The sequence below is a fragment of the Thunnus maccoyii genome, chromosome 2 (genome assembly GCF_910596095.1).
Source record: "Thunnus maccoyii chromosome 2, fThuMac1.1, whole genome shotgun sequence".
NCBI classification, from domain to species: Eukaryota; Metazoa; Chordata; class Actinopteri; order Scombriformes; family Scombridae; genus Thunnus; species Thunnus maccoyii.
The window spans coordinates 24,674,715-24,698,185 of record NC_056534.1 but is presented as its reverse complement, the minus strand read 5'-3'; the positions used below and the strand labels follow the sequence as shown (position 1 = coordinate 24,698,185).

The following is a 23,471-nucleotide window of genomic DNA, read 5'->3' as shown; positions in this document are numbered from 1 at the left end:
CTCAATGTTAGCTTAATTAGCTAACTAGGTACAGCTGATCAAACCTGCTAGCAGTTATATCAGCAAAATCAATGGTTGCTGGCTAGAAATGAGAAACCTGCTTTTATAAGGAGTGCTCTGACTACTTTAGCCTACAGTTGTGACCACGCAATGATGATAACGCTGCTCTTATTCGTAACCTGCAACATCTTGACTCAGATCTACAGGGGAAGGTGTGATTGTGTGAGTCTGTAGCTAGTAATAAAACAGCCAGCAGGATGTGTGGCACATTTGAAGAGACTGCTCAATACTGTTGACTCACTAACTCATTTCTCTCTCTCCCACTCAAAGTAGGAGACAGGGTGTGTAGAGCTGAAGCACATTTTGGCGCAGCTGCGAGATCCAGAGGCAGCCGAACAGCTCAGTACCAGAATACTATCAGAGGAAAGAACAAAAAGCTCAAGGTCTGATTTTCATCTCTCTCTCTGTCTCTCTTCTGTTTTATCTTTCCCTCCTCCCTACAACTTTTTTCCCAGTCAAAGCATCTCTCACACTCTGTCACACAAACACACATTTTTTCAAGTTTTCTTCTCGTGTTTTAGGCTTTTTTGACCTTTATCTTCATTTCTCTTGTAGCCCTGCATGTTTTTCCACTGCTGTCCCTTTCTGTCTTGTTCTCTACATCTCTGTGTCCCACCTCTCCCCACCACTCCCATGTCTCTGTCTCACTTTCTGTCTTTTACTCTTTCACTTTGTCTTTTTTGTTATTCTGGTATCTCTGACCACTGGCACAGAAATGGTACTTGAGGCTCAGCGGTGCCGTAGTGGATATATTCCTGCGGTGCATGTTAAGGCAGCAGTATTTCCCATCAGCCCCAGAGTGCCAGAGTTTTTTTTTTTTTTTCCCCTCTCTGTGTCTGTCCTCGCCTTCTGTTATCCTCACAGTACCGCTGCCACCATGTCCAGCAGCTCTGCCTCTCCACTCGCTCATCCCACAGAGGGCTTTCAGGGCTCCCATAAATCATTTCTCCCTCACAGACTACTTCTGAGTTCAGGTCAGTTCACTTAAATGAATAATTAGCCCCCACCACCACCACCTACACCACCATCACCTAATTAAGAGCTCAACCATAAAGAACTACTGCGTCTGAGTTTGCAACCAACATTTGAGATTTTAGAAATCCCAGAAGAGTCCTTTGAAACTTCTCATTCAGACACCATGAAAACATTCATATGAATTCTGGGCCAAAATGAAAAAGTTGCATTCGTTTCTCTCTTTGTGACACACGTGCAATGTTTGAGGAGAGATTTTCAAAATACTGCAGGAGTGCAAAATATGTTAAGTATCTGTGCTTGGCAGTACAGAACTGTACAGGCACGTCGAATATAAAGCCTACACATGCCCAGAGGTGGAGACATTCTGAGCTCAGTTCTTTGATAATTTATTACCAAGCTTAATTAAATGTGGACCTCCAGCGTTTTTGGCAAGGGTTTAGCTAAACAAGCTTGCATTCAGGCAATTGCAATGCTAATATGTAGTAAGCACCGTTTAGGCCTGCAGTAAGCCAAAACTGAAAAATGTGTCTTTCTGAAAATAAAACAGCTGGCTTCTTCATGTGTAATGCTGCTAATTAATACAACCATTTTTTGCTTTGTTGGCTCTCGGTGCAATCATATTATATCAAATGGAAAACAGATCTCTTGATGTTTGCCTACAGTAAAATGGTAAAGTTACAGTGATTGGCACAGATTCAAGCCTTTATCAACCAACAGAGACAGTTTGGATTCTGACATTAAATGACAAATAGCTGTAAATAAATGCCTGCCATGACAAAAAAAGAATGAGATTAAAGAAAGCCCTTTTCCTTTGCTTTTCAGCTTCATTGCTCCATTGTGTAGCAGGGGACGCCAGCGACAGTTGTGACACTAATTTTCACAATAATTGAAGAACAAACAAAGACAAAAAGCAAAACCAATTTGTTATACTATAAAGTTGGATGAACAGGTTTTACAACTGATTTGATTAACTCAACACAACTATGTTTTGCAGAGACAGTTTTGTTATTTCAAAAAATGTGTTCAATAAGTCTGAAAGTGTTCATTTTTATCATTCACAAATTGATGTGATTATTATTCTTGTCATCCATGACTGCTCTTAGCTTTTAACACCACATGTAAGGATGCTAAAAAAAAATAGAGACAGATATTGACACCCAAAATTGTAATTTGTGCAAAAAAAAAAATTAAAAAAAACCGGAATGCATATTTTGGCCCCAGATAAGAAAATAAAAAAAAGGTCAGACAGAGAGCACCTATGAGTATTCAATAATCAACCAATGTGTAGGCAATTAATGACACACTGATGCTGCATTTTTGCGTGATATCTTCTACCCACATTAAGTCTCAGTTTTAGCCTTTAAGATCAAGGGCTGAAACAGAATCCACACACATTAAACAGCAATGGAGTGAAACAGCAATACAACAGTACAGCCAGTCATGGTGATCAACAAAGAACTACTGGGAGCTGACAGGTAGAGCCAAATGGCAGCACTTGTTCTCCTGCTGCCCATCAGTGCCAACTAAAACCACGTCACTAAACTGCAGCGAGTTTCACTGTTGTTCTGTTTTGTCTGATTCAGGTGCTGATGCCAGCGCAGGGAAAGAGCCAGAGAATGTGTATTGAAATGTGTTTCTAAAATTGAAACGAAAAGAAATTAGTTTCAAGGTCTAATTATCACAGGATCATCTGTGGAGCCACTCATCACTGCGCTGCAGCTCGCCAGTGCATATCATCATGATCTTACTCAAACACATGGGGACACCCCTATCAAAGGGGCCGCAGCTCAGTAACTATTCAGCGACCATTGGCAGTGCAAGGTGGCTTTAATTACTTGCACTTATTATAATGGCACTTGAGTTGTTATGCGTAACTATCATTCTGTTTCAAACACGCTTTGCCCTCTCAATATACAAGGCTAAAATGGCAAATCCCAGTACTGTAACTACACCTCTTTTCATGACACTGACATGACGACACTTTTAGTCATATCAGTTTTTGTGTGCACGGTACAGCTTTGCTCCAACGAAAAGACAATTTCTCCTACACAATGATGTTTTTTTCCCGTGCCTAGTTTGATGATAAGACTGGAAGGAAAGGCGCTATGCAATGTGGGCGTCCAGGAAGACACAGAATTGCATTATCTGCCGCAGTGTGCTCAGACCAGGTCAGCAGCCCATATCTCAGGTTCTGTGTATTTTCCTCTCCTCTTTTGATTGTCTTTCAGAAAAAAATGTAGTTTTTATAAGAGTGGCAATGATCACTGTAGCTGTAGATCAATAAGTGTTTGTTACAACTGCCCGTAGGTTATATGGTTTTCCCTTTCAGCAGATTGAATCTTTACAGCTACGTAGGCAGCAGGACAGTCACTCATCACCTATACACACTACATAAAGCTGTTGATGCTGCAACAGTGAAAATGTGTTGATGTGGCTGTGCAGGACATGCTGCTCAATGTTATGTCCATGCTTTTTTAAGTGGCAGGAGAGTAGCTGAATAGTGGAGGTGAGGGACGAATTGAAAGAATTCAAGAGCTGGTAGTGTAAAACACTCCGTCTGGCTGTTACTTTAGCTGAACTCTAAATGGAAGCGGTACTGGAAATAATGTTAGTGCTATACCATCATCTCTCTATAGGGAAAGCAAGGCAGTACTCAAGGTGATGGTGTAATTGTTGGTGCTGGTGCACAAAATGCAGTGATAAACACAGGTCAGGATGGAGAGGTGGAACTGCAGCCTTTCATACAGTTGAGCAGGCTCATCCAAATGTTGATATACATTTCAGTGCAGGTGGACATGAACATGACTACCTAAAGTTTATAAAAGTCCTAAAAATCAGCAAAGCCTATGTGTAATTGAACAAATAGTGCAATTATACAGAGGAGGACTGTTGATTACTGGGTGTTTCTGTAATCTGTGTTTTGATATAGCCGGCAATATAGTGTAGAATGCTGCTGTTATACTAAATATAGCTAGTGCTGCTGACAGAAAGCATTAGAGCCTGTATGTCTTTTACCTGTTTGTTCCCAACTACATAAAAATACACACTGCAACAACAAAACATGCAATGCCATGTATGTATATACTTTCTGTCAGGATGCTGCCGTGGCACAGTGTATACTGTAGGCTAGCTGTAAGCTAAACTGACTGGACAGGTCTGAGTAACCACAGAGATCCTTACAATCCATAAAGGAACATGTCTGCTCTGTAGGACAGGCTCTTTTTTTGCAAGACATTGACAATTTCTCAGTCAATATAAATGGCACCGCTGGGCTTATAATTTTAATCGACTACACCGGCTGCCAGCCCTTAGTGGACATCCACATCATTAGGGGCGAAATGTCCCTTTAACAATGTGCTATGTAAAAAAGAGAGCAGCAGACCATCAACATTATTGTAATTGAAGGGGAGACTGTCACAGCTACGGATTCCACATACAGACATAATAATATGTAAGGTTGTATTAACAAAATTCAAATTTTATACATTAACATGAAAAATAAAAAACTGAAATGCTTGTAAAGATCATTCAGAAACTGTCCTCAACTTGTATCATGCAAACTACTACAGCATAAAGACAGTGCAGCATATTCAAAAATGTAAATCATTATGTCTTATCAAAAGATATAGGCAAACAACAGGTGACGCATTGTACCTGTTTGCCTCTGTACACCAACTGACCAACTTGTATTTCTTCCCGAGGCAGAAACATGGCAGCTGAACATGGTGGAGTACAAGATTAAGCAGTACGAGAAAAAGAGTGAAAGGTTGACCAATGAGCTGCAGAACATGAAGAAGAAAAATCAGCAGAATAAGTGAAATTGCTCAACTAGGTAAGTGCGTCAGCCCCCGAGGAGAGAACTGAATTTGAACTGTGCAGGGGACACAGAGAGGGAGAACATGTAGCACTGAATAGAACTTCGGTTGTACAATGACTGTTTGCTTTTTGAGATGTGTCTGCTTTGGGTGTCTTCCTTGTTGTGTTTGTAACTGTGGATGACCTTCACTCTGGGTGATCAGCAGCTGTCAGTGTGCGCTCCAAACGATATTTCAGATCATAAAATCAGATGAGGGAACACAGAGGCAACTTAGGTAGAAAATCAGACAATCAATGAGGCAGAGTAACGGCTGACCTTTCTTTTTTCCTTACCTACCATCATTTGTCTGGCTTCTAATAGAAACTGCGCCATGGAAGATTAAACAGTGATATGTGGCTGGCTCTCATTACGGGCTCTTACAGAGGCAAACGTGCCGCTGAAGATGTCCAGTTGAACCATGTTTGTATGTGAATCATCTGTGGCTTCTTCCTTGAGAATATCCACTCTAATCAGATTTTAAGTAATGAAATTGAAGGCTTACCTCCACAGCCCTGTGTTTTCTGACCTTTGCCTGACAGGAGAGGCTTTGTAGTTACTTGTTTACCCAAATATTGACTTGTATCTCTCTGCCAGCACTGACAAGATACCCAATTTTTGGCCTGTGGAAAGTAATTGAAAGGTTTTTCTGTTATTCTAGTAATTAAATCACTTGCATCTTTCTATACACAAACACTGTCATACAGATGCACTAGCACCCACAAACAAATGGATGCAGCCCCACTGCACATATGATTTAATCACACTTCTATTTCCTGTCAACATGTCAAATAATTCATGTCCTCCAAAGCCAAGATATGGAAATCTTTAGGAGGAATTAGAAAGCCCACCTAGTCCTTGTTGCTAGGCTCCCAAGTGCTCTCCATCATTTCAAGATTTACTTGCTTGCGTCATTTTCATTTGCAATCAAGTGCTATTCCCAAAACTGTGAGCATGACAGATATTCTCATATTTCTCCACCCTCAGCTCGAGTTAGAGTATACAACATCACAGCTGATACAAATAGGAGACATTTGTTTTGGAGAGCAAGTGCATGATGAAAGAGACAACCTACTGGAGGGAGGAAGTTGGCCCACCTTGGATAATAGCAGCAGATTGAATCGCCATACTTGGTCAACCTCTCAGCCATCTGCTGGTACCAGGGGAGTCTGGTGTGTAGACCCCCCATCGGACCAGCCCCAGCCCAGGCCTGGCCTGGACTCTGTTCAGGTGGCTGCTACATATGCTGTCATCTCTGAACCGATGCCCAATTACACTCCGTCTGATGTGTTTACTGCCTGAAACAAAACACAGTTTGATTCACAGTTGTAGAGTGGAGCAATTTGGACTAAACTGGGAACAAAAAGGGAAATCAAGGGTGAAGGATGATATCGAAAGTTTGCTAATATGAGCGCAGTGAGATTGGAGAGACTCTGAGGTCATTCATCTTACACCTATTCTTTTTCCCTCTTCACTAGATGAACGTGCACAGTGAAGCTCAATCATCCAACTGAAGGAACAATAAGCATAACACATTTCTGAGTAGAGATGACCCCTTGTCACTGGTTGCATATGTTTAGGAGTTGCAAGCAGTTCACGCAAAGAGTGACGTCCCCTTGTGATTAGAGGTCTGAGAAAGTAAAAGTATCCAACAATTCATAACAAAAATTGTACAATCAGGATTTTACAAATACTGAGGCCATTAATCCTTCTCGTGGCTTGTCATGGATAAGAAGTATTTTTTGACCAGTAGGCTTTCAATTGAACCATTTCACCATATCCAAACTCGTTTCTTAAAAAGTTACAAAAGGTATATATTCTTTTAGATATGAATGAAAGAGAAAAAGGAAAGCCCTTAAATAAAACTTAATGATTTAAGTATTTGATAAACAGTTAATTTCATTTTATGATTCAAATATGGAATCTGTGATAATATCTTTCATCACATATTTACTGCATATAAGGTTATTTACATGGCTGTTACCATGTGTAGCTTTTAAGTTCGGTGAAAATCAGGCATAAATTGCAAAATCTTCACATCTCCTTGAATACCCAGATAGCAAAACTGCTGTGGCCCAGATCCAGCCCACACCCGACCCTTTTGGTACTTTCATCCTGCCAACATACTGCATGGAATGATGGCACTCGGGCGGTCCGCTTCTGTTTCCCAGATCTGGGCCGCAAGCAAGCCGTATGTCAACCAAGAACAAACCAGATAAACCAGAACTGGCCCAGAGCACACATACCTGAGAGCACCACATCTTTACCAAAAAAGGCCCACATTTGATTTGGGATATTTGGGCCATATTTGCTATTTTACATCCATTTTGTCTGGGCCAGAAGAAGGCCAGCAGTGCTGCATCATTGCCTGAAGTGGCCCACTTCCACATTCTATCTGGGTATAGAAAGGTGCCCTCAATAGTAATGACAACATCATTTGGTTTGGTCCCCAGACATGTCCTAATGACTGTGGTGATCCACTCACATTTTTGTTTTTGTGAATCTCAACAGTTATTGGATAGATCGTCATGCAATTTGGTATAGACGTTCATGTTTTCCACAGTATACATATTCAGATGTGTCAGTATGCTTCATCCAATGTGCTTGTTGAAGGAAAGTGGGGGGAGCTGCATGCGTCTGACAATTCCTGTAACTTACTGGGAGGGATAATCTGACATTCATGGCCACTTTACACACTGACTTCTCAGGTGTGTGCAGGTGACAAAGTGGGCAGGATTTGAACGTCTCTTTCAGCACTACAATCAGAGTGCTTCATTCACTTTGTATGTGCAATATTATGAATGCCTGTTACCATTAATATCCCCTATACCTACAGTCTCCAACATCACCACATTTAGATCATGCTCAATCATTTTAGATTCAGATCAGTGAGCTGCTGGACTTGCTTTTGAATAAATAAGCCCCTCAGAAGCATTTCCAAAGGCTCATGATGTGAAATGTTAAACACAGAACTTTGGGACAGGCGCTCAGGCAAGGCCGTGCTAATGATGTCAGTGTTGATTATTTTCCCTCACTCAAGTACTTCTGCAGGTCTTTAATACAGAGAATTAAAGAGAACAATCTCAGCTGTTAATTGTGTTTTTTTAAAATAATTTAAAAAATTGGTTTTGAGTGCCAGCGGGGACTTACGGGTCAGATAACGCCAGATGACTTCTGCTTTGAAACACTGCCTCATTTAAGTTCAGCAAGTCACAGTGTGAAGTCAGCATTATGCTTTTTTTTTTTTGCAGTGCAAATGATCGATGCGATTCAAATTTAGTAGCTGCTACTGTGGAAGTAAACCACGGCCTTATTAGTGTACAAATCATCAGCTGAGGAGGAACCCCGCAGTATGTCTGAGGGATTGGAGTTGTAAAACCTCCATCCACTCCAATCAGAGACTGAATCCAGGCCCGTCTCAGCTGCTGACCACAGGGTGAAATACTACTTGTGCTTGCGAGTTTTACAGTGCCTTGATTAGCGTATGTTAGCTGCACACTCTTGCAGCCGTGCCTACAACCTTAATCACCCGGCAGAAAATCTTTGAGGGCTTAAAGCAGCAATTACAGTAAAGTCAATCGATAATGACAGGTTTTAGAGGAGACCAAATGACTTCTAATGGATTTTAAAAGGTGGCATAAATAATGCACAGGCTTAGGTGTATAATTACGGCTGACTGCCAGCTGCTGTTTAACCAAATGTATGTAAAGAGAGACCGTTCCCTCCCCTCTTTTTTCAAGCACATAAAAAAGAGGCAAAGCACCATATTAAGGTCGACCTCTCTTATGCAGCACTATGGCCAAGGAAAGCCAAACTGTCACTGCAAATTAATGGTATCCAAAAGCCAGCACTTCCATTTCAGAGTGCTTCCTCTCTGGACGCTGCACGCAGACCAGGGCGCTGTCTCCATTACTGCGCCAGGGAGGTTTGATGCACCAGATCCAGCCGGGCTTATGTCAGGCTGTTCACCCCAGCTGGCCTCTGTGGTGTCCCTTCCGCCGAGCACTCCCTCAGCATGGCTCCAGTACACCCCCGAGAAAATATTTACATCTGCTTGAATCTGTGTGTCTGAACCTGACGTTCTGTGCGCAGCGCACCAGATACTAATCAAAGTCATGGTGTTGATGTGTCTAGACAGGTTTATTTGAACAGCTGGGACAATTAGAAATGAGAACAGTGTAAAGCAAGCAGATCACAAGAATTAGTGCCAATATCACACATAAACATTTATTTATTTTCACGCTTCTGGTAGGCCTTTGTCTCAAGTTAGAAAGAGATAAGAGAGATATCATTTATGCCCCTCGTGATGACTCATTGTTTTCTCCTACTTCATTCCCTCTCAATCAGCTGTGCTCATGAAGTGTATCGCCTGTTCTATCAGTGAAAGAAAAGCATTTTCCCTTGTTCTTGCTCTTCTTGTTCGTCGGCATTGATGCGGAGGAGCTGTGAGGCATGGGATCTGACTCGCAGTAACCATAACATCATAACATCATCTCAAACTATGCCCCTTAACATGCAGCAGAGTTGCTTCCACCACAGAATGATTTACTCAGTGTGGCAAAGATCTATATGTCAGTGACATCTCAGTCAGATGTCAGGAGCCATGAGGATGAGGAGGGGAATAAAATAAAGATGAATATTGCTGACTTGCTGCAACTTGCCCAGATCTAAGGTCAAAGGTTTTTCTTCTAAACTGCATGCGAGGCAAAGGACTATAGGGACTTTGCCTTTGGAAATGTAGTTTAATGTCTAATGAGGTTGGACTTTGTTTAGAATAATAGTGGGGACCAATATAAATGTAAATGTAATGTATCTAACTGTAACTAATAGGCTTCAAGAAACTGCAGGAGAAAATGTGTCAATGTTGGTTAACTCTGGCACATTTATTCACTGTATGTGATGAATATAGACAAACATATACAAATTTCTTTAAAGCTACTGTAATCCATATTTTTCATATTAACAATAGATCAAAAGATGTGAAGACATGATTTTAAGACGTGATTTTAAGATGTAGTGACGAACCTACACATAATTATTTACCACTCTACAGTTCCCTTCATCTCCCTTCAACTAAAAAAATACAGAGCTTTTTGGCGTCTTTTAGCTCATTCTTTTGGTTTTCTGGCCCTAAAACTTCACTCTGAAGCAGACTGCTGTTTACTGCAAAAAACAAACAAACAAAAAAAAGAGCTCAGCACTAAATAGCTGATAGACAAAGTTAGGGACTGGCTGGTGAACACAGAAAAGGATCTAACTAAGATTTCCCTCAGGAGTTGGTTAAAGACCAAAACAAGAGCAAAAGTGAGATTAAGTATTGGACTTACAGTTGTCAAAAGGCCAACAACGCGTCTTACATAAAAAGCTATGTTCCTCTGTGTCTGGGGCAATTGTTTGCTAACATGTTCACGAAATATATATTTTATGGGGTGAAAATGGTCCCATTTACACTTGGTATTAACATGTGCTCTGTATCTGGATACATTGTGTAGATAATGACATGCAGTCCATGGGTCTTTGCATTTACACCTGGTATTAGAATGATTTCTTGCTTTTTCAATTGTGTCTGCACTAAAATTGGATCTCAATATGCTAATTAGCTAAGCAGAGCTGGCAGACTTGTCAACAAACATGGCGCATCCCAAGTTGAGGGAACTGCTGTCACAAACAGACATCATTCATTTCTAAATCACTTTTTGCGGGGGAAGACTAGCTGCTTCTACTACTTGTAGCTTTTATGAGCTTGCTTTAGCTGGCAGGAAGTGGTGAAGCAGGGTGACCTTTAAATTTACTGGGCCGTTTTTTTTGTTATGAATATGGTTATGCTGTACACAGTGCAAAATGGCAGCAGTGCTACTGCAGCGCCATCTAGCTGTGGTTGTCAAAAAAACACCAGAGTTATGTCTCTTGTGCTTCTATACTCTTTGATATGAGCAGCTAAGTGGTGAGTTGCCAAAACGTTCTGGGTGGAACTCGTGTTCTAGAATTATTGTTCCACACGATGAGTAAATGGATTATTAAACTATTTTGACAGTAATCGCTTGGGTCATGAAGCGTATTCTTAGCATGACTGCATGCACCGAACTGTAACCTCTGTACTGTGACGGTTCAGGACGAATACAAGTGCAGTTACACCCCTACAAATAACACAATGTATAAAATTATGAGATTTCAGCACTACTCCACACATGTTCTCTAATGCAGCCATGAAGTTTAAATACTGTAGACCAACAGTGTTTTAAGGGAAGAAGAGGCTTTTGAACAGCTTCTCTATTGCCAGTTTTCTTTTTTGTCATTCCAATGCCATAGATTGACACATAAGATTAAGGGAAAACAACATGCCTGAAATTGCTATTTTTTCTAACTTATTTCATGAGTTTGCCAAATTAATGATAAAAAAGGTTATAATACAGAAATATATTGTCTGTGGGTTTATATTAATAAGTTTCATTATGATAGAAGAACAAGATTTATTTTTGTTTCTATTTAACTGTGGTGCCTGACCTTAAAACACATCCACTAACACCCATGTTAAGGTTATTAAGAAATTTCACATAGGCTTGGCTTTGTTGCAAATTGGGCCCACTAGTACAGAGAAAATAGGCTAGATGATATGAAGTAGGGATGTGAATGGATAATTGATTATTGGTTAATTGCCATTAATAATTCAACTGATTAAAAATATATTAACCGATAATGAAGACGAGGGACTTGTGGTATAACGGTCAGAAAATGTTGTGTAGATTTGCTGTAGATTTGCTGTAGTTTGCGGTTGCGCCACCAGATGGAGCCTCTTACTTTTAATGAGATTGAGTTACAGGTGTTTGGCGACTGCCTGTAGGCCGCATAAACTTTAAACAAATGCAACTCCCTGCCCTCCGAGGCAGACAAAAGTTGCAACGTGCCTCACTGTGTCGTGTTGATGAACACTGAAGCGTAAAGTTGTGAAAATTCAGTGTTGTTGTTTGGCCAGTTTAGCTATCTGAGGCTCATGTTAACGCTAAACTAGCATCTTGAACATAAGTAGCTGCTCTGTTAATGCAGGCTGAGAGCTGACTGTCAGCAGCAGGACTCACATGCTCCCAACAAAATCAACACAAAAGTGATGACCTATATAAATGACACTCCCTCTGAGTGTAAACACATTTTAGCGGTGGCAGTAAATGGACTGATAAAGTTGAAGCAACAGTATTGTTCATCTGTGTGTTATTTTCTTTTAATAATAACATGTTATTTACTTTCAATTGGTAGGCTAAACATGAACTTGCCAGGGGCAAGGCTAAAGTTAGCTGGCCAGCTACCACCTGTAGCAAACCGTTACCTATCAATCCATTATTTATGTTAACTTGTTTTCACTGATTGAACATTCAGCAGCAATAATACGAATCGTACCGCTGTTATTCCATCATATCGAATTCGGATGTTTGATCTGTGATCTATGAGCTGAAGTTGAGTGATGTTTTGTGTTTAGATATCCCGCACTGGTCTGTGTCACACACACGCATGCTGTCAACAATCCCATTGGCTTGTGAGTGTGAAAATCCGTGAAGAACAACATCTGGTTAGATGTTTTACACCATCGAAGTCCACAAATGTGGGAAGTTCTCTGTCTCTCTCTCTCTCAACATCGCCACACCAATATTTCAAAAACTCATCGGATCTACACGAATCATGTAAGTTACCTATTTTAAATTCAAAATGGTGAATTTCACTGAAAGGTGACAAGTTTGAATGTCTGTATTTAATCTTTTGTAACAATTATGGCAAAAATAGGCTATTTTTAATCGTTTTTTAATTTTATATCACGCATTCTGGAAATCATCTTGCAACCCCCATCGGTGTCTTGCGACCCCAACTTTGGGAACAATTGCACTAGAGCACATCACTCAGCACAAAAGTCATGCTGTGAACCTTAGAATGATGCATATTTTACTGCAGAACTCTAGAATGTGTGAAGTGCCGACCATGTACACACACCTCATTGTCCTCCTTTGATTCTGTATATATTATACAGTACTAACCCCCCACCTTGCAGGAAAAAGAAAAGTAGAAAAAGTATTTCCTTATGTAAGTCTCCTCTCTTTTCCCTCATTTTCTACCTCCTACAATTCCAGACTTCCACCACTCACCCTCCTTTTCCATTTACTTCCTGCCCTCTGCTCTCCCTCCCTATCAATCCCTCCATTACCCTTCTTGTCTCACCTCTTGTCCCTCATGCTTGGGCTTTGACATGGTGGCGGTGACAGTGGCAAAGAGTAGCGAATATTAAGGGAGGTTTGCGTGTGTGGGTGCTGACAGAGAAATGTGTGTGTTTCCACCTGTTTTTAATGCCATGGGAAATTCCTCTGGCTTATTTCCAAAAGTGAAAATCTCAATCCTGGAAAGAGAAGCAACACAACAGCTAACTGCAGCTCTTCAGTGTTCAGAGCAGTCTGATCCTACAGGGAAAGTGCAGCTTTGATTTTCAACTCTTGTTTCCCTCAGAGGCCCGGGGAAGGTTGTGTCCATTAGGGCTGAGGTTGGGTGTCTTTTCATAGAGTCCGGGGTCAATTATAATACACATAGAAGATTCATCAGTGCTGAATGTCAGAGTGATTGAGGAATCAAGTCCTCAGTGGCCACCAGCAGTGTAGATCAATGTAGATCTACAGTCTCTTTTGAGCAAATTGACTGGAAGCTATTATGACTCATCGCCCTCTTTCAGTGAGGTCACCCCTCTGTTAAATTAGTCATGCAGCTCACATGGAGACCTTTGACATTTCTATAACTTCAGCAGCTGAATGTTAATGCTCACATCGAAAGTCTCACCCAGAAACTTGGAAGAAGATTTTGAACTTCAGGATCTGAGTTTTTGAGAATCTGTCAAATTCATCTCTAAGAGATGCAAGTTGGGATTATCTTGGCTTCTTCTTTCCACCTTTAACTTCAGTTGGTAATAAGCCTCCATCACTTTCTACATATATCGATTGTTGGCAAGCGGAGACAGCCAGCCTCACCTCTGTTTTTTTTCTAATCCTTCATTCTCTTCTCTTCAAAATGAGGGTCATCCATTTCCTTGGCTCACACGTGTCGAGCCGCTAATGACAATCAGAAAGTCAATGAAATCAATTAAGAATATTCAAACAGCAATTGGCTGATATGAGCAGGTAGCCTGTAACAAGATGTGTTCAGATACAGATCTAGTGTTGTCCATGAAATCTGTGCTGATTAGACCATGAAATTAAATCATTTAACGATACCGCAAGCTCTCTGTGTTTATCTTGATAACGGGTGCAAATTGACATTTTAAACTACATCAGCTGTGAAAATCATGAAGCAAGATTGCATCTTACTCTCAATGGAGCATGTATCCTCAGCACAGAAACACTTGTATTCCTTGATTCCTGAACAATTGAAAAAAAAAAAAAAACATGAAGGAAAAGTAATTATACTCTAACAAATTGCTGTAATTTCTACAGTAATGTTTTACAGTAACCTCTTGTTCTGTCACTTTACAAAGTTTAACGGTATACTGCAATGCATCATGGGTCCAAAATAATTACAGTAGCTGACAGCATTTTTCCACAGTAACATATTGTAAAATTACAGGCATGGTGTATTCTGACTGTAGACGATGCATATTACAGTATAGGCCAGTTCAGATCAGTGGTTCACAACGAGACTGGTTGCAACTTGCAAAAGAATCCCATGACGTCTCATCGTAAACGTTCTAAAACTGGACTGTTCACATCAAAGCAATGCATACAGACACAGATGACCGTTTCCATAGCAACGACACACTGGCATAACCCACTACTTTTGCATTGATACATTGTATTAAGTGGATTAGCTGGATTTCTATTTGTTTTTGATAGCCTACAAGCTACATTACTGTCTATGAACTTAAATGTTACCACCATGTGACTGGTGACTGGTGACCGGTGTTTTGTTTGTTGACGTTAGCTGACTTAACTCACAACATTAGCTTAACGAAAATGAAAAAGAACAAAATGCAACTTATCGGACACACCCAGGCCGCTTGCAATCAAGCAAAGGGCATTGTTTTTGTTTATTTTGTTGGAGTACATTTTTGAGCCACAATCATAAAGTGAATGCTGTTCTTCAAACAGTTGGATGAGCTAGTCCTCCCTCCCCTCTGTCCAGAAATCCACCATGTTTTCGTACTGGCCTGTGCTATTTCCTTATGAACAGCTGAAGAGAAATAGCTGTGTCCTTAAGTTCTAAAATTGCATTTGGTGATTTGAGAAAGTATGCCTTTTGAGACTCAAGGCAATGGCTTCAGACGCTCTACAACTAACCAATTCACACCACTGCAATTTTCTCTGCAACATTCTAAAACCATTGTGTCTTGCTGCGAATCACTGATCTGAACTATGCTTTAAATACTGTTGATATCAGATTGAAACGCACAAGGCAATTTGAAAGAGGAGTCTGAAGTGAGAGCATGGACGCCTGGTAATTGGGGGGGGGCATTGGTCATCCTCTCCAGAGAAAAATTGTAATTTGAAAACAAATTTCCTACATTTCTACACTACCTACTGCTCTCGGATTAAGTCCAGAAACAGCCACCTGTACTAGACTAGATTAGTAAGATTGAGGGTGCGGTGAGGTTGAGGAAATGATTAGCAGAAGAATGGTTATTTCATATATGAAATTATATTTATAAAATCATTATGTAACCTAAAATGGTAGTGGGCTGCAGGCTACTAGGCCATCTTCAAGGTCAAACAAGGACAAACAATTTATAGAAATGAAATAGTCTTACAATACATCATAATATGATTTGGATAATTAAACCTGGTTAATCAATGTTAAACCTGAGGGTTGCCATTCTCAATCCTCACAAGGCATCTTCAAAGTCTAACAATTGCAACAAAGTAGAAACAATCTGGATGAATGAAATGGCCTCACAACAACTATCTAATTCTAGTCAAACCTGTTTATTTTACACACAGGTTCTAGTGGAAGCTATTCTCAATAGCGCCACTAGCTGATGTAGTTGTAATGTTATACAGGAATGAATAATCGTAACAGCAAAAGCAGATTATTTTAACCACCATTATTTCAAATCAAGGACTATTTTAATGCACGACTCAGAAGAATAATCATAATTAAAGCTGCAAGCAGCTATGATCGGGCCCTCGCGCCCATGTGTACATCGTGTCGGACGCAGTTGTCTCCAGACCCGGGCTGTTTTCAGATAGTGAAAGAGGGGGGTTAACATCACTTCCTTTGTTTGCTATTTTGCCTGCTGCTGGGGCTGCTTCATTGAAATGTCGTAGGGGGTGCTATGGAGCCAGTTTGCATCATTGACTAAATATTATCATGTAGACGTGTTCAGGCCTGGACTGTTTTCAAATGTCAAGTGTCAGGCAGGCCTGACCATGTACACTAAAGTTATAGCAATTTCGTCTGTCATGGCAAAACATCAAAAGTTTTGCCAAGTTTGTGTTTCAAGTGTGTTTGTGTTTCACATGTGTGCCAAGTCTCGTATTTCATGGTGATTGATGTGTCGTCATGGCAATGGCGTTTGGTTATGGGTCATGACCTGCCGAATGTAGCATCACCAAGGTCTTACATCTTAGCTGAGTCAATTTCAGGTGCATCGGCCAAATTTCCTAGGAGTAATACAACAAAGAACGATGCATGATACTTCCTGTTGCCAGTAGGTGGCACTATGACTGTCACTAAATATGGGCCTGAACATGTGTTCAGACCGGGACTCTTAACAAGCATATGAAATTTGGAAAAGATCAGACCACGTGGAGTGAAGTTATAAGGCTTTGAAATTTCAGGGCGAGACATCGAAATTCGCCGCGCCGTCAAGGCAACACCTTTTGACAAAAAGTCACCAACTTCATAATATACGATGTCCAAGGTCTTGAGGCTATTCTGAGTAAATTTGAGGTGGATCCCATCACCGTGCTACCCACAGAGCGTCAAAGTGTAAAACATGTAACTTCCTGTTGCCAGTAGGTGGCGCTATGACTTAGATCCAATATTGACACATGGATGTGTTCAGGGCAGGACTCTTTCCAAGTACAAAAGGTTTGGGTCTCTTAGGATCGTGCATGCCGGAGTTATGGTCATTTCAATTTTCATGGCGAAGGACCGAAATTCGCCGCTCGGCCACACCCCCTTGGCAATGTCGAAAACTCACTGTTATGATAACTTTTCATCTCAGGTCTGTAGATGATACTGACCGAATTTGAAGTTACTTAGGTCAAATCCCTAGGAGGAGTTTGTTAAAGTACGCTGGCTAAAAACGGCAAAATCGGTGTCAAAATCGCAACTTTGAACCAAAATGGCCGACTTCCTGTTGGATTTAGGGTATGGCTCCAGAGAGTTTTTGGTGTGCGTCATGATATATAGGCACACCAAATTTCATTGTTCTACGACGATCTGTATCGTGGGGCTCGAAGAATAATCATAATAATGAGTTGGGTGAAAGGAGAGATCATTGCACGGAGCGATGCGTCCTTGTATTTAAAAATGATTTCATCCAGACTCAGTTTCAGTTTCAGTTTTCAGTCCAAAGACTGAAAGCTCCATGTTAAGTGAATAAACGTGATGTTTCCTAGATGATGCTCGTCTGCCATAATGATGCAGTTTACACATTTTTATAAGTGCTGAGTTCCACTGAGTGAAACATGACGCCAAATTTAGCTGTTTTATGTATTTTACTTGTGAAATTACTATAGTTTGAAGCTTTTGAAAATTATATTGATATTATCTTGTTATCCTCAACAGTTGAGCTGAGGGCAATTACTATGTCAATTTTGATTGTATTTCTTTTAGCTGCAGCTAACGTTGAAAAAACACTGCTGCTTCCTAACTCTCTGAGACTCAATGTCTTAGGTAGTGTATACAGTTTGTATCTGTTGTAAAGTGTTACAAATACTGAGACTATATGAAGGACATGCATTAGTTTAACAGTTTAATGTGGATATGTCTATGTGGAAAGCAGCAAAAAAAACATTTACATATGAATTATTATTTATATGTATTTATATATTTATTTATGTTTATGCGAAGTGTTCCCAGCAACCCTTTGGATGCTAAGTGTCAAGGGTCAAGTGGTTGTGCCTCCACATCACAACTTTGTGGCTGGAATGACAGTAGAGGACTGCATTGGGATCGGGATCCCGTGGGACCCAACTCAAATCTCGTGGGAGCGGACGGTTTTGACTTTGGTGTGGGTGGGAGCGGGTGGTCAAAAAATACACTGCAAGTCCTGGGATTTAGCCAGTGTTGCAGACCGACTCTCACAGAGCTGGGCTGAGTGCTCAGTCAGCGCTCCTCCTGGTGCTCCTTGATACTGCTACCTGCTGCTGCTCCTCCTCACACACATACACACACACTTATGAGTGCGCACCACCTGCTGCTGCAACCTGCCGCTTCACCTGAATGAGCAAGGAACAGAAACACCAAACAAGGCATGCATATTGCATTATGCGATACCACAGGTTCTTACTACTTTTGCGCTCTTTTAGGAGGTAACAGAGGAGTTGCATGCCATCATCATTAGGAGTGCTACTCCTGATCAGTGTGTTAAAAGACACAGGGAAAGTAAACAAAATAAAACAACCTCAGCAAAACAAACACCTGTTCTAAAATAATAAGTAGGATAAAATAAATAAATACAATGTAATTTTGCCCTAGAACAGATGAACTTATTGCACTAGAATAATTGTAATTATTGCACTAGTATGAATGTAATTATGCACTAGAACATAATTTTGCTGTTATTACTGTAGCAAAATATAGGTATGCGTCTCTTTATTAATACTACACAATAAAATAATGTGTTTTCCCTGAAAGATGGGAGAAGACACAAAAATCAATGCCAATCTACTGTGTGGGTATGAATATTCAAAATGTTTGCGGGTATGGGCGGGAGGGTAATTCACACATTGCGGGAGCGGGCGGTAATTGTCAAAAATCCAACAGGAGAGGGATTAAGGAAACAGTCCTGCGTAAAACTCTAAATGGAAGCATTGTTTTCAAACTATTACAACTTCAATCTGTTGTACCAGGAGCAAGCATCTTCCACACTGAAATTCACTCAAAGGTAACTATGTGTTTGAAGTAGAATTCTGGTGGATCATTATTTTGTAAAGTTTGCTAACATGAGTAACGGATAAGATGTTAGTTTGACTTGCCAGCACAAATAGACAATCAAGACCATTCTCAAGCCAGGGATATGCTGCATTATAATGCAGTGTATGGCACAAATATAAAGCAAACCTTCAACATGTTTAAGTCCAATTTTGTCCATTTCCAATCCAAATCCCTTTACCATGATTCTTTAGTTAAAAAAAGGTAAGTTGGCAGTTATTCACCCAAATGCTTTGTTTATCCCACTGCTGAATTAACTTGTATAATAATGGCAGACATTTTGGAAGTAGTTCTGCAGAAGGATAAACTGAGCATTTGGGTGAATTAACTGCAAACTTGCTTTTTTTTTTTATTCAAAAAACAGACTTCCAGTTTGTTTTTACTTTACCAACTAGCAATTTGTATGAGGTTTGCATTACCTTTGGCCATCATTCATGAAGTTTCTTTTAATGTGATTTTGTGATTTCAGATGTTTCATTGGAACCAACCCAACCAATTGCACCAAGACAGCAAAGCTGGTCAGCCAAAGAAGTGGGAGGGTGCATGAGAAGAACAACTCAGTCAGTCCTCACGTCTCCTCTCTCCTCAGGCGATTAATGGACTTTGAATGGCTTTGAGCATAACTCATGTGCAAAAGATGAGGACTTGCCTGTTCCCCACTATGTGAATGAAAATTGTTCTTATTCTTTTATTTACACCTGTTGCTTATATCTTAAGATTTAGGAACACACTGAAAAAAGGACATCTTTTATACAGTTAAAGCTACAATCATTAGAATCGGTAAGGGCTGATTTAGTTGAGGACTTAGCGGACTGAACTGTCAAAAAATGTAGAATGTAAATGCAATTTAATGTTGAATCTGTGGCAAGCCCAACTTGCTATAAATTACAACACATCCAGCATTAAAGTGATAGTTCGGATTCTTACCCCTATAGTGGTATTTGATGGTCCATGCGAGTGTAATATATCCACCAAGTCTGGTCCATTAACTCCCTCCCTGTTGTGAAAACCGACCGAATGGACCAAACTTGGTGGATGTATCGCAATCACATGGAGCAACAAATACCACTACATGAGTAAGAATCCGAACTATCACTTTAAAGTCAGCTGGTTATTGTTTTATCTGATTTTAATTGTAGCTTTAAAAAGGGTAAGAAGTCATTGTTGTAGCGTGGTTTAATGTGAAATTTTTGTTAATTAAATATTAAATATTAATTAAGTATTAAATATTAAATATTCAAATTAACATTGTCTTTCCTTTTGATGTGAGTTTGTTCTGAGTAGGTATCTATTTCAGGCTCTGATTTTAGGAGTTCAGAAAGAGGAAAGTTGTCTCAGGTTCTGAAAGCTTTGTATCGAGTTTTAATAAAAGTTTTGTTTTGTTTCAGCATTTGTTGCAGTTTTATAAAAACATTCTACATGAACATATTGTATTGTGAAGTATTTACAGCTATTTACTGGCAGATCTAGTTACCTCAGTTAGTTAGTTAGGTAACTTCCATAATTTGAATAGAATACAAGATAATGTTGTAAACTAGATTAAAATTGAAAAAAACAATATGCTGTAATTTATATGTAACAAAATCCTATAAAAAGGTATCCTGTAATATACTGTAATTCTTTTTACAGTGATTAACAGCAATTTACATTCTTTATTGGCAACTTTTTTGCCAGGTATTTACTGTAAATTCTACAGTCAATTATTTGCAGTGTACTTTGACTATTAAAACTTATTAAGAGCTGTTGTAACACAGTTTATCATGGAAATAAAAATTTTGGTTTTTACTTCTCCCCCTCAAAATCAGTGGTGGATTTATTCCTGCCTCATTGGTCCTTTGTTTCTCTGTGTACAAGCGTGTATGTGTGTGTTGTGGTACTTCCAGTGATTCTAATAATGCGCGATGAGCGATCGCAGCTTGATGCCAATTCTCATGTAAAGAATGCGAGGCAGGAGGTGTCGGGCAGAAGGCTGACAAGTCTGCAATAAAGTGTATGCAAATGAGGCCACAGGTTATTACATCTGCCAGTGTGTGTTCAGGTGTGTGTGTATGTGTGTGTGTGTGTGTGTGTGTTTGTGTGTATGTGTGTGTGTGATCCTGCCTCTGCCGTCATGTTTATGAGCCTGCTGTGCAAGCACAGCTGTAATGAGAGTTGATCAAGCGTGGCATACACAGTGTGGTGCTGCTGTGTGGTCGCTCTGTCTGCCTGTCTAACCTCCCCACAACCTCCAGTTTCACCCTGTCTGTCCCTTCTGACACACACACACACACCCACACACACACACACACACACAATACTGTGAAGGGATTTACATACACTATGGGGGGTGATTCATGCCACATTGCATGCACACGCACATACAATATGTTTGTGTGTACCTTGTTTCTCTTTGGCCTTTATTTTCTTGAAGTCAAAATCTACTTTATTAGGAAATAAGTATATCCTTGTATGTATATGTGTATGTATGTTTTATTTATTTTTCTGCAGCGACAGCAGGTAGTTAGTGTTCTCCAGGGGGCATCAATTGTTGGTTCCTACTGAGGATGTTGGTACTGGCCAATAGGTTGGTGCAATATCTGTGCGAGCAGGCACTAAAAATGCTTTGTCAGTTAACCAGCTGCAGACGTTTAATAGCCATGGCTTCGTCCCAGCTGGATATGAACACTCCCTACATTATTCTATCATTTGCTATCACAACTGGACTCATGAAAAAAAAAAACAGCTAACGCTAAATTGAGCACCCTGCTTTGTATAATGGTAGATGAAGACAAGACTGAGTTTGTGGAAGCTGCTGATGACTCAGCGGGTGTTGAAATAACATGAAACAAAAGTAATGTCCGGTGGAATCATTGACAATGTTAGCTAAGTTCATTAGTTTCCACCTTTCAAGTGGACTATAGAGAGCTGTCCAACTGGAACTACCGGATTCCATTCCAGAAGTAGGAAAACCTAATTAAAAATCCCTAACCAGAACGTCACGTCATGACTTCAGCTCTCTATCTCTATAAACTTGAAGAGATCTCACAAATGTAGAATTTTATAAAGGACAGATGGCTTAAATAGTACATAACCAATGCTATGTGGGCTTGTTGAAAAGGGGAAAAAATGTGAAATATCAATATTCATAGGCTACAGAGCTAGGACATGCTCCAGTCAATAGCACACTACGGAAGTTTTTAGTGCATGTCCTAGTAACTCTAAAATATGAGTGAGCTGATGTGAAGGGAAACACCCACCCAGAGGCTTGAAGCTAAGATGCTGTTTTCTTTTATAAATGTTTAAAAATGGTTTCATCCTCTGAAAAATGGAGAAATATTCACAGCAGCTGCAGAATCATCATAGTTTATAATATTTTGGCTTTATTATCTTTGTGATGATGCACAGCAAGTCGAAAGAAACTTTGCCAAGTGCGGAAAGGAACTTTTCTGTGCAAAATAATGTTGACACCATTGCTTTAGTCCAAGAAGGGAAAGAGTGAAGTGGGGGAAATGGAGCATATAAGGGTGAGGAGATAGAAAGTCTCGACAGAGAAGAAAAGCCCAGAGACAGAGGCAGAGAAGACACGCACACACTCACACACACACACGTACTGAGGGCATACTGAGAGGATGTGGCCAGCAGATATATTGCGCTTCACTCAACCAATTTGAGCTGGTTTATGTCTCGCATTTGCACTCTTTCCACTGACGTAGTGTCCCAGTTCAGCACCAGATTACAGTACGGCTGTATTTCATCTACTACTTTCTAACATACTATGTAATTAGAGCTTAGCAGGGTTTTAATGCGACATTGGTCGTCCAGATAGCTTGCAGATGAGCCTGCTGACACTCTTCTTAGGTGCATGTCTCTGGATTAGAAAGTGTGAGGGGGTAAAAAAGGCAGGGATCATTGCACAGACAGGATTACGCAGGAGAAAGGGAGTCCTTTTCAACAGGAAAATGAAAAGTTATTGGATTCTCTGCCCCCTGCATGTGCACTCTGGAGGGAGTGTGGAGGTTCCTTCACTCCTCCACACAGGCAGCGGGTCCATTTGTCCATCTAGCTACACTGAGTTCAGCACTTTGTACAGCCAATCAAAGGCACTCCTGACTGTATGAATGTGTGTTTTCATGTGTATTTTTTCATTTTTCTATTTTTTTGCCTTTTCCTTTTGCATCCTGGGTTTTAATTCTGTTTATTTTCAGGAAAACTAGTTTTACTTTGTAAATTTTAATTATGCCTTTTGCATTGTTGTAGATTATTTCTAACGTGGGACTTTAGAGAAGTTTAAAATCCATATTTTCTCATAGCACTTTATTTAGGCACTTCAAAGGCCTGCATGCAATTCATTGGTTTAATTTGTCAGCTGTCTGCACTGATGTGGAAGTTTGCTTCAGGGTATGTCAATATTAGGGTTGAGTTTCGTTCACATTTGAAACGGTACCGGTACCTAACGCTACCTTTTTTTGGTACTTTACTCTCTGTA

The 23,471-nt window shown here is 40.2% G+C and overlaps 1 long non-coding RNA gene across 1 annotated transcript; it reads left to right on the top strand.

Annotated features, from left to right (window-relative positions):
- Positions 1-42: 42 nt before the first annotated feature.
- LOC121906598 lies at positions 43-19,912 on the top strand. Its single transcript, XR_006098684.1, has 5 exons — positions 43-443; positions 925-1,034; positions 3,111-3,203; positions 4,741-4,867; positions 19,476-19,912. It is a non-coding gene; the product is annotated as an uncharacterized LOC121906598 (long non-coding RNA).
- The last annotated feature ends 3,559 nt before the right edge of the window (positions 19,913-23,471 follow it).